The sequence below is a fragment of the Siniperca chuatsi genome, linkage group LG8, assembly GCF_020085105.1.
Source record: "Siniperca chuatsi isolate FFG_IHB_CAS linkage group LG8, ASM2008510v1, whole genome shotgun sequence".
NCBI lineage: Eukaryota > Metazoa > Chordata > Actinopteri > Centrarchiformes > Sinipercidae > Siniperca > Siniperca chuatsi.
In genome coordinates this window covers 18,000,913-18,018,602 of record NC_058049.1, presented here as the reverse complement: position 1 = coordinate 18,018,602, position 17,690 = coordinate 18,000,913, and the positions used below count along the sequence as shown (strand labels likewise).

Here is a 17,690-nt window from a genome sequence, read left to right as displayed (position 1 = left end):
AAATTGCTCTCATGCTTGTGGATCTTGGACCAGAGCGTTACAATATTTTAAGGACAACAAGATCCTGGTGGTTACATCACAGCCTCAGGATGGCTCAGCAGCAGGCATCAGTCAGTAAAGAGTAATGAAAAGGGAAGAAAATGGATTTCATCAATGCTGCTCAGCTGCCAGTGTGCCAGATGAGACCAAAGTGTTTTGGCTGCACAAAAGAGCAGATGAATAGTCTTTGTCTTGCTTGTAAAGAGCCTGAGGCATGATTGAGCTTATCTGGTAGAAGATAAAATGAAACACTATTTTTTAGCTCAGCTTCTCTCTGGCTTTCACTTGGTCTGCCCCTACCTCTCTCTCTCTCTCTCTCTCTCTCTCTCTCTCCCCCTTTCTCTGGACATTACTGGCCATCCAGGATAAGTTATCATACCTGCCCACACAGTCACAATGACTACCAATACAGTTATATACACCATGCAATGGTGCATTTACTGCTGCACATCGATATGGTACCTGACCAGGTGGAAATGAACAGCTGGCAAAGAGGAGATTTCCTCCCTCAGTGGGAAAACTGCAAGTGCAGCACTTTCTTAACCACTATTTATATTTGACAGAAGGGAATCGGAAGCAGTGAAGGTAGGGCTGCATCACTTAAATTTGATAAAGCTCTGGTATGGTTCCCTGGCTGACTCCATCGGAAATGCTCATGGCTACAAAGTCAGTTAGTACAGGTTGTTTGACAAATAGAAAAACAGGACCGGGGCAGGGTGTGGGTGCGAGGCTGATGGACCGTACTGTAGTGGGGTTGTAGGGAGGTGCGTTCATCAGAGGCCATTCTTGGCCAGATGATGCTTGAGGCTGGAAATGGCCTGGCAGGAACCCAGGCTCTACATACACAGAGTGCTGCTGAGTGGACTCTTTAGCAGCGTGGTGAGCCACAACCATTAGATGATTGCCTCTGAGGTTTTGTGAGGAGAGTGAGACTTGTTATGTCTTCAATGTTTCCCCTGCAGGATCATGATGATGAGGTCTTTGATCCACCACAGTCTACCACAACATCCTTGGAACTTCATAAAATTATCCTCTGCATGTTTTCCTATCAATGTGGAAGAAATACCAATGCACATGATGCAGTGGTCTCAGATGAGAGAAGCCTTCAGGTGATTGTTTGGTTTATTGCATGTAAATGAAATTGTGCCATTATTTCCCTATAAAATCAGAGAAAAGAGTTTCCAGTCTAAAAGCGTGCCATTTCACCTCCAATAACAGGTTGTTAGCTCTGCAAAGATGTGATGATTGGCTCTATCAAATAGCATGTCAGTAGCACCCTCAGGCTTTTCATCATCTAAAAATAATGTATATCGTAGCAATTTGGCTCCACGTACGAGCCTCTGAGCTGCACATCATCAGTCCATTTGAATACCAGCAATCAATTTGAATACCATCTTATTTCACCTGGAAGTAGCAAACTGTGCTTGGGGAAATGTTTTCCCCATATTTGAAGGAATGTGTGTGTATATAGGTGTGTGCTTGTGCATCTTTGTGGCTTTGTAACTTAAGATTGATTGTCACTTTGGCACAGATTGTGATTAAAGAGTGTGTAGCATGTAAATGTCAGCCTGTCAGTGTGAGTGTGAGAGTGCGTAGTGTAATGTTTGTGAGAGGTACTTTGTGGAACAAATGGAGCTGACAAACTAATATTGACATGAGAATAAGAACAGATCAGATAAATTATAGTGTTTCAACTTTCTTTGTTCATCTTCCTTTGACACCAAACCTTTAGCGGATGTGATTGAAATCAAAGTTACGATGATCACAAATTTAAACCTTTAGTTTGACTAACACATTTAGTTCTAGTGCTTATATCCGGATTCAGCCTCTGTCTCAGCCCATAAAGGTAATTAAAAAGGGGGGAAAAGGGAGTGGAAACCTTTGTGAATCGATGGATGAATGATAAGCACATCCCTGTATGTTAATCAATGTTGTGCCACAAACTAAATTTAAACTTGGCGCTGGACCTTCAGAGTTAAATGAATTCCTGTCAGTAAAAGCCACTCATTCAAATTATGCACTCACAATATATCTTTATCTTTTATGTTGTCCTGCTTGTCTCGTTTAGACAAATTAGCATGAAAAAACTTGAGGTTGAGGAAGGAAGAGAAAGTAACACATTCTTGGTAAGTTACACACATACTGCATCAGACACATTATGGATTACTCATCATGAAAATGTATGATGTGCACTAAACAAAGATGGTGAACATGGTAAACATTATACCCACTAAATATCAGCAATTAATTGTGAGCATGTTAGCATGCTGATGTGAGCATTATGGGAAAGTACAGCCTCACAGAGCTGCCAGCGTGGCTGTAAGTCTTAGTCTTGTTTAAACTCTCTTAATGTTTTAGAACAAATTAATTAATGTTCAAAACAGTGGGTTTATATAACTGCATTATATATATATGAATTGACTTATTTGTAAATATCAGGATTTCAGTTTGCCTGTAGGTTTTCATCTGACTTGCTGTTTTGGTCGACTGTTTCAAGATATTTTTTGCAGTTTGGAGTGTACTAGATGTACTTTTGGCTGAGACAGTCAACGTTTTCAGAGTAATCTGTCTCTAATGCTTCATGCATCTTTTTAGAATTTGGCTGATTACCTTGTTGGACTTGGTGACAGTTTTGCAACAGTCTGCTGTCATGTTTTCCAGTAACTTCATTTTCTTATCTGTTATATGTTTTGAATGACTGATGACGAATGATGATGGGCTTTGTTGAAAAAGAAAAAGTAATGGGTAATTATACATTACAAGTCAAGCAAAGTGCAAAAACAAAGCGGACACTGGAAATTATTTGCAAATTGAACTTCCTTCATCAGTTGTTTTACCCAGTAGGAGTGACCCCTAAATCCCTCCAGATATATATATACACACAGTATATATATGCAGTTTTTAAATAAAAAGGCAGTTCATGCTCAAAAACCCTCCAATATGGCTGAATTACAACAATTCTGCAAAGATGAGTGGGCCAAAATTCCTCCACAGTGCTGTAAAAGACTCATTGCAAGTTATCACAAATGCTTGATTGCAGACTGGCCCAACCAGTTATTAGGTTTAGGGGGGCAATCACTATTTCACACAGGGCCATGTAGGTTTGGATTTTGTTTTCCCTTAATAATAACAACCTTCATTTAAAAACTGCATTTTGTGTTTACTTGTGTTATCTTTGACTAATATTTAAATTTGTTTGATGATCTGAAACACTTAAGTGTGACAAACATGCAAACACTTTTGCACCACTATATATATATATATTGTCAGTATAAATGATGTGTACACAACACATCAGTTGTTGTGATGTTTTGCTTGATCAGCAAAGTAAAGACCCATTTTTGTTCATTGATCCAAAACACAAAGCCAAGATAGGTCACGTGACCTAAGCTCAGAAGCCTTAATGAAAACCTATTAAGTTTGGGGGAAGTGATGGTGAGTCTGCCTGCGTCAGTGGCTCTCCGTTTCTTCAGAATATCCTGTCAAAACTAGATAATACGTCCCTGTGCCTGAGGTGTTATACGAAGCCAAACAAATATAACAAACAAATGTAGCAACTGCTCCTCAGGAAGCAGGCAGAAAGGTCAAGACAGATGAGCAATGACCTGCTGAAGCTGTCTATTCAAATCGATTTCCTTCATTGAAGAGAAGGAACATGTTGCCCTCCTTCAGGTCCAGGTGCACTGTGCTCATCCCACACTCATTTTTCTCTTCTCATGAGAAAGAGCTAAAGGGCATCCAGATATTTGTAAAATCTTTCATATATTTAAAAAGGAATGTACATATCATAATTAAAAGTAACAACAAGATACTCTGGAATCTACAGGAGACCTTTCTTGTAAAGAAAACACATTTATAGAAAATAATGAGACATTTTCTGTGGGAAGAGGTTCTATTTCGTTTGGTTAGCCTGGACATCTGACATTGGACAGGATCTTTGAAAGCAGCAAGAGGTTTCTGATGATATGGCCACAGCCCTAGAGTCACTGAGGTCACACCAGGCCCCCTGTAGAGGAAGAAAAAGCTGTCAGTAAATAAAAGGGGCTTTTCCTCATCAAACATGATTCTCTTCTAACCACCCCCACCCGCTGCCTTCACTGTTTTAAAAAAATATCTTCAACACAGCTGTGGTTTAGCTGGTATGTGCTTGAGTTGAAGGTCATTGCCCCTGCAGCAGTTTTCCATCACATCTCAAGAAGCATGAATATACTGTATGACTTCAATCTTAACAGCATGCTGTTAGTGACTGTCAACAATAAAATCATGCATTCTATAAAAGAAAATTCTGTTACTCTGCAACCTAAGTCTTATTCTCTAATTGTGGTCGTTCTGTTGTCATAAGCCATTCTGGATACTTTTGTAATGCTGCTTTACCTCTTGAAGTAGCTACATACAGTATATATGAAACAATAAGTAATCAATGTTAACTACTGCAGATGAACAGGTAGGTTGCTAGTTGGCTAGCCAAACAGCTAGCTTGGTTGCCCTGTAAATAGATCCCTGTGCAGCAAAATAGCTGTTTTAACTTGCGTTTGGAAAAGTTTTGAAATGATTTATGTAGAATTTAAACCTGTTATAACTGATTTTGTGGCCACTTGAGGGCTGCAGAAATAAGCTGTGTACACATTTTATCATCTTTGAAGTTGATAAAGCGAACTTGAGCAACATAAGCTTTGTCTACAGTGACTTTTTAGAGCTTCTTGGCTGTGGCTGAAAACAACGCTATGAGAGCAAAAATAGCACCATTGTAGCTGAAAAAAAATGTGTTTTTCTCAACACCGTAATCTTGAGCTTCGCTAATGGCGGTAGCAGAGTTTTAGGCTCAGTGACCTGGGAGTTATAATTAGGCGTAACATTTGTGAGGCGTAAACATTTTTTACCTAACCAGGGGCACCCGAAATAACCCCTCCCACTTGGAAACTCTATAATTCTCCATGGATTTGTCTCTATGAGTGAAACTTTTCACATAACACGTGTCCTTTCATCTATTGTTATTTTAAAAATATTGATTATATCTTAGGAGACTGGCATTGCTTGCTTTAATATACATTCTACAAAGGAGGTGGGGTGTGCAAAGTTAGCGTTATCCACAGTCAAAACAGTCACAATTATGAGAATAAGACCCAGATTCAAAAATACTGGAATTTTCCTTTAATTGATTATCTGGTTTGCAAAGTGTGATCGGATGTAGAGTAAATAACCGTCAGGCAATCTGTATCTCTCAAAATGTTGTTCCATCTGTCAGGTACCTTAATATTACCGAGTTGTATCAGACAAGGTCACCATTGGTTTACCTTTTGGAAGCGTTATTTGTTGCTCTGATAGTAGCAAACAAGCTGCGCTGTGTTGTGTTGTGAACTGCCAGCTGGAAGATCTCATCACATTAAGTCTGAGAAGAGAGATGCTTCCCTCACTGGACAGAGTTATCATTCCCAAAGGTAGACGGTATATTTATAGGGTCATATGTTTTTGCTGCTATTATAAATCTCAGCTCCCAGGATCCTCCACAGTGTGTGGACATCAAGTGCATCTTCACAGAGGTGTCAATAACTGGCAACAGATAATGTGGATGTGCTGCTGTGAGTAATCATGAGCCGAGATGATGTGTAAGTGATTTGTGGCCGTTCCAACAATCTGTGGAAAATATCACTCCTGTGTTCCAGTTTGAGATGTTTACATAATATGCAAAGAAACATGTGGACACACACATGAACAGCAAAAAAGTTTGGTTGAAACATTGAGATAATCTCAGAGTCTTTTTGGAGGACTTGCCAAAAGGGAAAAAGTACATGAGTCAAAATAAACTTTGCATGGAAGTTTGTAAATAAGTCCCAAAATAAGGCCTAACAGATAGCTCTCTTGACATTGACCATGGCCAAACTCTATGAGGAGGGAGATATTTTCATCCTGAGAATTGTTGTGGACCATGAGATCCTCGGGTAGCGAAGAGGACCACAAACTTAGAGTATTTCTGTAGATGATCGAAAAATAGGTCTGGACCCATTCAAAGCCACTGAGAGCGAGATGGATTACCAGTGTCTGAATTCCAAATTGTGAGACATGCAGCAAAGTTTCCAAATTCAGCTCCCACTGGAAACTAATTTCAGGTGCTTTTCCTTGCCAGTGTTCAAACACCGCTATCAAAACCACTTCTGTATGGTGTCATTCATCACTTTGGTGATTTATGACTCAACCCAGGAGTGAGGGGTGAGGAAAAGTGCTCAGGCCATGATGAAGTTATTCTTTATCCCCAATTTCAGGAGTAGCTCAGGCATTAATATCTGCTCATAGAAATTTCCCTTTGAGGCCATCATCAGCAGTGTAACCCAATAAAAACAAATCTCAGCTGTGTTTTTGGATGTTGTGAAACAGTGTGAGCACAGCCACTTGGAGCACATAAATATTTAGGAAAAGCTCAGATTCTTCCATGTTGGGAACACATGATTGCAGTTAGTGCTGAGAGAGAGAGAGAAATTAGACATGTGCAATGACACATGTGTTTGCATATGTATGTTTTATTTATCTAAGCCTGAGTGCATCTACTGCATGTGTGTGGTGTCTGCATGTGTACAGTGTGTTTGTGTACTACTGGTCATTGAGACTCCAGGAAGTTACTGCGCCCGGCCAAGAAATAGCCCGGCACAAACCTCCTGCAATACAGAAAGTTGTCGTTCTCACACTTTGGTTTTTGTACAGATTAAATAAACAAGATATAATGTGTTACTTAGTGCGCTTTAGAGGTGCTGGTAGGCAGATTCTGTTACCTTTGGACAGAGCCAGGCAAGTTGTTTCCCCCTGTTTCCAGTCTTGCCAAGCTAAGCTAATTGACTGCTGGTAGCTTCATATTTATGTATTGGTATGAGTCAATGTTCTCATCTAGCTCTTGACAAGTGAATAAGTGTATTTTCCAAAATGTCAAACTATTCCTTTAATAAATGAACAGTAAAGCAGTTTGTTGATGCCTTCAAGCATCTACTTCAATCAGTTTACTCTCTACTGTATATTCTGTGGTTACAATTTTAGCATAAATCTGTTTTTGATTTTATGATCATTTCAACCAATCCTTCCTTTTCACACCAGATTCAATTTCAATTTCAAAAGACTGATCTACTCAGAGAGCTCTGTGTTCTAACACTGAATGACAACATTATTATGACAAAACCATTATACCTTTAAAAGTCCCTTTGGGCTATTGATGCAGAAAACCCAATTAATGTCATTTGCTTGACCGGCACCTAATGAGTACAACAGAGCTTTCAGACATTTTCCCCTCCCTCTGTCTTGTGCTGTTCCCTCTCTGTAACTCATACCACACCTTCTACTCTTTTCTATTCTCTCTATTCTGGCCATTTGGCAGGTGTGTGCTTAGGAAGCTATTTTCTTAATTAGAGGGAAAAGGTGCCATTCAAGCTGAGCTCAGGTAATGGATCAATGCCCTGGATGACAGTGATGAGAAACTGCTAATTTCAAGGAACATTGGTTTTTGGAGAGCCGGCAGTGTGAGCTTGAATAACAGGAAATTAATTTTCATTAACAGCATGTTAGTGATGAATTTTTGAGCGAAAAAGGATTAATCACATATTGCTTCCTTTAAACTTTGTGGAAAAGTATTAAGATATTGTAATGACATTTATTGCTGAAACTGTCAGATTGATTAATACAACATGAAATAAAATTGTCCCTGTCTCAATTTGATCCACCAGACAAAGACAAATATATTTAATTCATTAAAGCAGATAATCAGTGGCTGTATGGTGACTTGGTGAGAATGCAGAGACAGGAGGATCCGGGTTGAAACCCCCATGTTGATATTGAATCCCTACCAACTCCAAGGTTTCTGTTGTGCTGCTGATCCTGACCCCTGACCTACCAACTCCTTTTGGATGCATGACAGAGAAACCACAAAAAATACCTACTTAAATAGATAACTTTTCACAGTGATTGCAAGTATATTTCACTGCCTGTTGCCAAACTGATTTATAACACAGTAAACTTTGCTTTTACCTAATCTATTTTGAGTCCACAATCTGTTCTACTGAGCTTTTACAGATAGTGGCAAATTCTCCAAAAACGCCCTGAATTTGGTCACAGTATGACAGGAACAATAGGCCTTTTTCATGAAAGACAATCTGACATGTCACAGTAAGAGGTAACAGATGTACATAATAAAGTTAATGATGGCTGAATTCCATTTAGCTGTTTCAGTTTCAGGGTCCTCGCATTGTGCATGCTGGCTCACGGTCACTGACACTCTTACATGGACACTTGAATTGTTAATGTTATTAGTAACACCTGTGCTTTTCCTGCTGTGACAAGTCAAAATGTCTGCTGTGAAAAAGGCCTTCACTAAAACCAACTTCACATTTCACTTCACATGAATGTTTATGTGGACAATAAAGACCACCTGCTCTCAAGGACCACTACTGTTATTCAATAACTCACACACTCACAAATACAGGCACGTCACAAATTGAAGGAAAACCTGAAAAAACAGAAACAGAATGAGGGAGGATGCCTTCATACAGGACTCAAGGAGTCAATGAATGGTTTGAAGAGTATAACAATGATGTAAATCATATAGCCTTCACTCCAGTTCACATGTTAAGACATGTTATGTTTTTTTTATTGCAATTTGTCACCCATCTGTACTGTGTGTGAACTGGGCATGGGTAACACATATTAGGCCCCTTAATGGTTTCCTTATGGCTGAATATCATTAGTGAGTATTTTGAATACCTCCTAATACACAAGGTCTTGCAAACTTATTTAAAACATACATATTATAAGTAATAAGGACTGTATGATTAATATGCCACTTTGAGATTTGCCTTTCTGGAATTGGACAGCATTAATCAGAGGGAGTGAACTTAATTATTACCTTCAAAATCTTCCAGGATCTCCTATTCTAGACCAAAGTGTAGTAATAGTTGTAATTTCAGTGTCAGTATGAGCCAGCAGTAATTGCTTCTAGACCACAGCCACTGTGGTTGACTGAACTCACCAGACCCACGGCAACTGCTACACTGTGGCTCGTTGTTTGGGTTTTTTTCCTCCTCTGCTTGTCTTGGTGAGGTTTGATAACTGTTAGCCAACTTGATCGTAATCTCAGTCATGTCTTTGGCCTTGATCCTTCAGGATGCTCTTATCTTACCACCCTCAACTTTCAACAGCTTCAAGACAACCATAAACATTGTCTGGTAGGTTTTGGGCTGTTTTGTCCCATGCTGTCCACACCAAGAAGTACATTTTACAGATATAGTTTATAACACCCTTTAAACCTCTCTGGCTGCTGCTGAGATTATAAAACATACAACCCCAAGGGATATATTAGCTTGGTTTCCCTTAGGAGCAAGAGATACTGGAAAAGCATCCGGCCCCAAACTACGGAAATTCTTAAGCTAGTTAAGCATCTGTGTTCATGTTATGAAACAGATTTTTTAACAACTTGTCAAGGCTGAGATGACCAATGTTCCAGTTTGTTCAGAAATGCATCCTTGTGCCTAAAACTGCAGCATTATCTTTCTCTCTCTCTGCTACATGCAAGAGGAATACTATGTCAAGTTGTAAAAGGACGCTCTTTGGCTTTGACTGATCTCTCTAGAATCAGTCTGTAAATGTAAAAATGTTGCTTTAGAGTGGGAAGATTACACTCTACCCCTGTGGATAACAGGGTGACCCCAGATGCTCACATTAATGTTTTCTCTGCATGATGCTCGAGGAGATAAGCTCTCTATTGCACGAGCCTGTTCAACCTTTAACCCACAGACATTTTTTTTTGTACAACAAAGTCACTCAGGAGCAATTTCTTCACTACACAGTCGGATTAAACTGCAAAGGGTCCCGAGGTAAACATGTACTGTGAGGCCCTAAAGTTTGATTTCACCTGCAGAGAGTGTGTATGCACAGAGGCACTGACATATTACATTATTTGTAGATTTATTTACATGCACAACAGTGGTCCATGGCCCTGGGGCATCTGACCACTTGCCCTGAGGGTAATCCAAGCATGTACATGGACAGTCTGGTATGCACAAGGCCAAGCTTCTGTTCTCATTTGTGGCTTCCTGTCTCTCCATGTCTTCCTCATGAGTCCCAACAAGAGGCTGCTGTGACCAGCTTCCCGTGTGAAAACTGACTGGGCTTGCCAAATAGGCACTGGCTGCAGTATAGGTCATAAGCCCCGCCCCCTCCATGTTAGCAGATGGGACATGAGCCAAACAAAAAAATCTAAATACATTTTTCCCAAAGATGGTTTCTTTCAAGCATTTGATTTCTCTGCATTTTGAAACAGTGTGCAAGAGTTCAGAGGGTGGTGTCTTTTTGTTAGCCTTTCCAAAACCAAAAAGATAAGAGCAAAAGGAATTGCTGTGTTTATCTGCTCTAACGTAAGCTGCAATTGTTAGCATGTCAAGCTAACCAGCTAACTACCCACCGTAGTAGTAAGTGTTACTTCCAAGGCCAAGAAGGTGCAAACCATTAACTAACTAGGCTGCATTAGTTTGTTTCCCCACAAATGTATTTATTTATTTTTTATACTTTCAGACATTACAATCACTTCTTAACAGTTCTACAGTAAAAGTACTGCACATTTATTTATTACAAACAAGAACAGGAGCGCTGATTATGTCGCCTGTAGGAAGATTGGTTAATCTGCCACCGTTATCATTTTAAACTGCATAAGCTTGACAGACGTAACAATAGTAATTAAGGAGGGCGAGGTTTAGTGAACGGTCAATTGATCAGGTAAACCTCTGCAGGCCTTTTTCTAGAATGTAAGTAGTCAAACTGTTCATTGGAGGGATCTTTTTGATGAATTAAAGAGCAATTAAAAAGACAAAGCATCACTGTTGTGGAAATTCACACTTCACAAGAGCTGGCTCAAAGTTCAGTTCACACAGATTAAAATGAACTAGTTCCGTTTATTTCTTTGTTTTTTTCCTTTACAAAATGCTGCGAGTTTGACTCTTTAACGATTTCTTGTGATCATCATTCACTCGCAGATATTTCCCAAGACAGGTCGGATGCTTCAGCTCGATGTGTTGTTTCAAAAATCTGTGACACATCAGATTCTGTAACCCAAAACACCGGCATGCCAGATGCTGTAAAACACACAGTGTGAGCTCACGTTCACGTTCATTAGTGGCAAACTGACACGGTCAGTTCAGCGTTCACCAAAAACATATGCGTGTTCAACACTGCAAAGCATCATGCTAAAGAAAACACCAGCCAGATAGACTTTTCCAAAAAAGTTGCTCTTATTAATGGCTTATAACTGATCTATAAAGAATCACAAACATTAACTATTAATAAAGCCATTAGTTACAACTTTTAAACTCTTATTAGAAAGAGGTACCAAAGGGCTTAACATGACTCTTCATTTTACTCTTAGTCACAACAAAGGTGGCAGAACAGCAGGAATTTTAATCTCCACAGAATCCCCTTCGGTGCAGTTTTATGGTCCGAAGTGAACTAGGGCATTCAGAGGTGACCATCACTGACTCCCAACTGGAATTACCCTTTGAGCACCGGCACTAGCTGTATGAAATCAGGACAAAGCAGCAGGGGGCTTTTATGTTTTCTTGCCTGTACTCTTCTCATTTAGTCCAACAATGTAAAGTCAGAGAAGGCCCTGGACCAACATAAAGAGCTCATGTGAGCCATAAAACCACACTAACATGCAGGCCTGTGTAAACAGCCTGCCTATGGAGAATGCATCACTGACCCTTCAGTTTCATGTTGCAGCAGTCAGGAAGGAAAACGGAATTGTTTTGGAAGGCTATAACATACCATTTATCACTCATCTCTTCCACTTTCTGTATACCGGACAAGTGTGTTACTGTAAAAGTAATGGAGAATAGTCAAGTTCTTTGTGGTGCCCAGCAGAGCGTCATAGAAATTGCCTGTCATGGTTCAGAAACAGACCACATTTAATGATAATTGCTTTGATTCACAACAAAAATCTGGTTAATCTGGGTGGGTTTTGGTGTTTAATGTGAGTGACATTATAATAACACTTAAAGAACTCCTTTAAATCATTCATATATATATAAAAAACAATTCTCACAGTTTATTGCTCAGAGGCAAAATGGGCCTCCATAAAGCTTAGTTGGAATTCATATTAGACCCTACTCTCCCATAAAGCTACGAATCTCAAATAGCAACACATGTGTTGACAGCTTTGTGCTGTAGAATTCAAACCCTGACTTCGTGAGAGTCTTGGAGGAAGTGTTTCACATCACTGTTGCATAAATCTTGCATACACAGGCCTCCATCTCATCAAGCTTATGGTGGTTTTACTTAAATCCATAGCTAGCCCTTCCATTGGCTGTGAGTTTTAAAACACGTGCCTGCAGAAACAGGATCTGCAATTGGTTTTTAGCCCACTGTGTCTCTGTCCTTTTCTAGGGGAGTTTTGTATACAAATTGAACAAAACTACGCTTATAATGATCTATGTAGCTATATAGCTGTTGATGATGCTATCTGTCTTAACATACCTGTTTAAAACATGATGCAGCTATTCAAACCAAATGCAGTGCAGCTCAATTTACATAGAGAGTAATAAATCACCTGCACCTTGGGTTTGACTTGTTGAATATTTTACCTTTAGTGGTATCTAGCCGTGCTGATAGTTTGGTTTTATAGTTGGTTTAATTTCCGCAGCTTTTAAGTTATCTGCCTCTAATATTTTTGCTTTCGACCCAGTATAATGGAGGTGAGTGAAATTTAATTTGTGGTGCACACAGCATTGAAAAAGTACATTTAAGAAAATCAGCAGCAAAATGTCTCTCCAGAATCAGTGTCCCAATTACTCTAAATAGTCGACAGTTTTCATAGGGACCAGATGTTTGACAGAAAGTGGTTCCAATTAATCTGTTCACAGTGGGGTCTGTGTATTAAGCAGAATAACAGGCATACTGATGCAGGAAAGACAACTTGCTGTTAGTAAATGTAGTTTTTCAATGCTGTGAGCACCACAAACATAATTCCATCGAACTCCATTGAATTGTGGTGAAAGCAGACATCTAAGAAACAGGAATACCTGCATGGCTGGATACCACTAGAGGTGAGAAAATGTGTTTTTATTTAGTAATTTGGAGAACTGACTCCTTAAGCTTAGTGGTGGGCACAGGTAGTTTTGTCATTTCAACCAGGGAGAGCTCTTAAATTTCCTACAGACACTGTTGAGTCAGCAGACATCAGCCTTGGCCTTTAATCTGTTTTTTAGGCGCCAGAAAAGCGCTGCTCACTACAGTTACATTGAAATGAAGAGAATCAATCCCTTGGTGTCTGTAAATGTACTTGGCTAATAAAGTGATTCTCTTTCAGTTTGTACTGGCGGAAAGGGAGTTGGACTTGTTTTGGAAGTTGCCAACTTGCCTGTTCTTAAATTCTGTGAAAACTGGCCAACATCAAAAACAGGAATATACATAGCAGACAGACACTGTGGCAAATTAGCACGCTATCTTAGAGAACATATTTCAAAGAAACATTAAAAGATGTAGATCTGAGCTTTTAAGATGTGTTTCTTTTTAAGAACTTGTAAGAATTAAGCATCTTAGTTGTGCAATGATATTTGGGGGGAGCAAGTGGAGAAATAACGTCCCTGAAAACAAAAATGACTTGTGAATTGTGGAAATAGACATTGCTCATAACCGTTATGTCCCTGCTGGTACTGCATTTCTTCATAAAAGAACATTTACGAGCTTCCTGTGTTTCTTTTGTCTGTGTGCCCAATTTGGTTTATTCTGGAAAGATGTCATAGAAAAAAAAAGATTCACAGCAAAAAAGTTTGAATTTCATTTAAATTTGAAGAGATTGTTGTATATTAACATTTTTTTTAGAAGTTTTTAGTTTTTGTTGTCATAATATCTCTGATAAGGAAGTCAGTGCCTCAGCAGCATACATTCCTCACAGGCAAACAGAATGTGGTCTATTTATTCCTCCATTTGCTGGAATGCGTTTTTCATGTCTGTAGCTTGTAATCCGGGAAACAAACTACTACAAACACACAGTCAAAAACACAAGTTTGCTGGTCCTGCATGTTCTTTTGTTGTGGTTGTCATGTCGCACTACAAAAGGAGGAGATGATGACTGTACGTGCATATGTAACATGTGCTCCCCCCTAGAGAGGTTTATATTTGGAGTTTGTCTCCCCAAAATACTGAGCAAGAATGTGCCTCTAAATTTTGGCAATCAGTGAACAGAATTTTTTCCACAGCTGTCTTAATCAATTTGTCTCCACCATCTTGTACGGCTGCCATAATCCATAGCAATCATTTATATAAACAGACAACACTGGCATGGTAGTTACAGTTGAGTCAATGGTTTTTACAGGAATATAAAAATGTAAAAATGCTATACTGAATCAGTGTATATGATATACAGTAAAACAATATAATTAGTTCGACAAAACAATCCCAAATGGTCCGCTTACTAGGTTTTCCGGAGCTTTCAACTGTATCAAACCATCTTCATCAGTGAATGAAGTTTTATCTGTTGTCATCGAGATGGACCTGTTGACATGCAAGCTCAGTGGCTTTTATGGTTTATCAGGCCAGTGTGGATGAAAAAAGGCTAACTCAATTCGCCGATGAAGACCGAGTGGTACTGCTGAAAGCTCCAGAAAAAGCTCATAAGTGGACCTAAACTTGGGATTGTTTGGTCAAACTACTATTTCCAAGGTCAAGATGCTTAATATAATTCATAATTCATCATAATTAATCAATTATCTATGATTGTTGAATCCAATTTAGATGTTGTGCATTTATATTATGCCCTGCATATGATACAAATATTTCAATCCACTTTTATATTTCAAAGAATGTGATCAGACAAGCATGAGTCCTGGTTAGCGTTAGGATTCAAATGTTATTTATAAAGTAAGTATAAATAGAAATAGTAGTAATTTCTTATAGTAGAAAATAAGTTTTTACATCTAATATACTGCACATGAAAATGGTAAGATTCACATTTCTGCAATCCACAAGATCAATATTCCATAAATATAAGAAATCCAAATGTAATGCATGAGAACCAACGTAGATAGTTAAGTGGAAGTATCTAGAGAAATTAATAACTATTGATTGTTTTGATTGTTGTGGCGTCAACCTTGACTCTAAAGGTGCTGCGTCAGAGTGCAAAAGATGAATGGTCATTGTTATGAAAAAGGCTATAATACATGGAATGCACCTAATAATTTAGTTTTAAATTTAATATGCCATTATATATGTTAAGTCTCATTTTGTAGGGGTGTATTTTATTGCTCCATGTTCTGTTATGTACATTATTTGCTGATTAGTGTAGTTTTATTATCAGGGTGAAGTTATACAGTTCATGAGACTGCAGACCAACAGATTCTTTATGTTGAGAGTTATGATTTTTGTTACGTCAAGTGATAGTGTTGCAAACCAAATTATTAATCCATTATGCAGTTCGAGAATTTTGTGTGTAGTAAATAAATTCAAATAATGGTTTTCAAAGGGACAATGCAGGAAATTATTATACATACCCAAAAAATGTATTATATTCTTCTTTCTAAGTATTCTAACTTGCCAAACAGACTGTCACAGACACCCAATCAATATTAGACAAAGATTTAATATATAAAGCAGTAACTCAGTGGGTTGAAGGGTGCTCTTAAGATAGAAAGATACAGGCTTTATAGTGTTCCTGGATTGCTAAGAGCAGTAGGTCATTCAAGACCACCAGAGGCTAAGTTTAACTTGGCATGCAGGCAGTGAAACTTGTCAGAGATTTAGACCATCTTTGATATAACATGTAAACTCCTTACAGAAAAAAAACTACAATGTTGAAAACCAATTAAAGGGAAATTCCACACACAAGACCCTGCCATTTCTAAACAAAGAGACAAGCTACCCAACACGAACCTGACAGTGACACTAATGTACAAGCTAATGATACAGAGCAGCATAATTAAATTAAAATGGACAAATAATGTTCAGTTGTCAGCACCATTCTCTGAGCTCTTTTAAAAGTTATTCACACATGCAAACAAATTCAGTTAGCAAACTAAGACAGAATGTATGTCATTAGAAACATAATAGAAACATCAGGGTGTTGGTGCATTTTATTGTCAAATGTTGTGAATAATGTTTTTGCAAGCTTTGCAGGCACTTTCTGCTAATGAGAGACTGCAGCTGCACTTTCCCTTTGCTCATCTTAACTTTCTGTACTAGACAAACTTTAGCTGTTGCTCCTCATTGGTTCTTTCTCCACTTTGTTTTTAACTTCAATAAACATAAGAAATGTCCTCCTCAGGACATCTAGTACTTAATCAGTGTGAATGAAGCTGCGTAGATGTTGTTGCAGCCACAAGGTTTGTGTTTGACCAATGGCAACAGCAACTTTCAGCACTGAAAACTCCACCCTGATAGTTGCTGGGCCATCAGAAAGTAGCAGTGACGTTCGGGGCCAGGAAATATGGTAAAGGAACTAAATTTAGACCCTGTTCATCTGGTCAAAACACAGGTTAAGTGTGGGTCTACATACACTTCTGTGAGTTCTTAAAATCATTCCTGGTTGCACTGAAAAGTTCCTGTGGTGAAAACAGACTATTACAGGTACAAAATGGCACTTCCTTTAGCAGGTTTTGAAAGGCCTTGTGGGAAAAGTGGAAAAGATAAGCCATGTTGTGAAAAATAAAAGTTAAGAAATTCCTTGAATTTACAATAAATAAATAAATCCCAGATCCACTATCAGCAACAGTTTAAGAGTGTCCAGAATTTTTACTTTAAGTGAATTGATTACTTGTCAGTGCTGGAGCACCACAATCAAACATGAAGGGTAAAAGCTCTCCTATCACAATAAAAATGACAGCCTGGTACCACAGTGATATGATGATGTGCTCCACACTGTGAAGATAAGTGTCAAAAGTGATAGAGGATGTCATCAAGGACACATTAAATACTGTAACGTCAGTGTGTGTCTGATAGCTGTCCCATATCAACCTGGAACGAAACAAAAAAGCATTTTATTACACTGAGGATCTTGAGGGGCTGTTGTCATAATGTAAAAAAAAAAACGTGTACACTCACAATAACGTGGGATGCCAAGAAATGAGAGATTTCCAATGGGAGCAACTGATATTTACTGAGCTGAGCTATTTCCGGTTCTTTCATAACTGAAATGCCCACTCATCACATGAAAAGTGAGCCAGACTTTAAGTCAACGGACCCAATTATATCAATTTACTTTTATTGTTTAATCTTTGCAGCATCCAAACAAATTTAAATAATGAAATTATCTCCATGGCCACTGAACAACAAGACAAGCTCAGCTGAATGCTGTGTTGGCTCGCCACAGAAGGAAGTGCTTAGTAGAACAAATTAGGAAAAAACACATAATAGTCAGAAAAAAATCATTGTGGGCAACGAACTGCTGCATGTTTTTCATTAGATTTTTAATTTCTAAAGTCTTTTGTTTTTTTGGCAGAGCAGTTGTGTGTGAAAGATTGGCAAGAAGAAATTTAGTATTTGAGATTTTTCTGTTGCCATCCATCCGTCTGACAGTCCTCACACTGCATCCCAAAGCCATTAACACCTCAGGGCTATTACTTTCGTCCTTGCATTAGTTAAGTCCAAACACACACACAAACACAATGGACATTAAAATGTGTCAGCATGCCATTTGG

At 38.7% G+C, this 17,690-nt stretch overlaps 1 long non-coding RNA gene across 1 annotated transcript in view; it reads right to left on the bottom strand.

Moving 5' to 3' along the window:
* Positions 1-3,897: 3,897 nt before the first annotated feature.
* LOC122880173 overlaps positions 3,898-17,690 on the bottom strand; it is a 40,962-nt gene continuing 27,169 nt past the window's right edge. Inside the window, exon 3 of the long non-coding RNA XR_006378852.1 lies at positions 3,898-4,045. This is a non-coding gene — a long non-coding RNA (uncharacterized LOC122880173). The remainder of the gene's footprint in view (positions 4,046-17,690) is intronic.